The 313-nt window shown below is 31.6% G+C and overlaps 1 protein-coding gene and 1 pseudogene across 1 annotated transcript in view; one reads left to right on the forward strand and one right to left on the reverse strand.

Moving 5' to 3' along the window:
* The window catches only part of LOC119586620, a 72,811-nt pseudogene that overhangs the window by 42,261 nt on the left and 30,237 nt on the right, over window positions 1–313 (forward strand).
* Window positions 1–313, reverse strand: part of LOC119586373 — a gene marked incomplete at its 5' end in the record, with an annotated part of 9,883 nt that overhangs the window by 1,341 nt on the left and 8,229 nt on the right.

The following is a 313-nucleotide window of genomic DNA, read 5'->3' on the forward strand; positions in this document are numbered from 1 at the left end:
ATAAATAAAACATTAACTTTTATTTGAATGTTCTTTCTTATGTGACCAGGACATTGTGAATATATTTATCAAATGAAATTATCTATGCCAAAGATGATTAATATTATGATGTGATTAAAACCTACATGTTTTAAACTGCTACGCTAGGAACACACATAATGGCTAAGTTATATGGAACCCTTTGTGCCTGTAAACCGAACCAACAGTCCAGAGACTAGTTTACCTTAATGTATTTTAATAACTGTAATCAGGTAAGGCTGATATATATTTACCTCTCATACCTAAATGGTTTGCACGCTACCTCTTATACCCT

The sequence above is a fragment of the Penaeus monodon genome, chromosome 21, assembly GCF_015228065.2.
Source record: "Penaeus monodon isolate SGIC_2016 chromosome 21, NSTDA_Pmon_1, whole genome shotgun sequence".
NCBI classification, from domain to species: Eukaryota; Metazoa; Arthropoda; class Malacostraca; order Decapoda; family Penaeidae; genus Penaeus; species Penaeus monodon.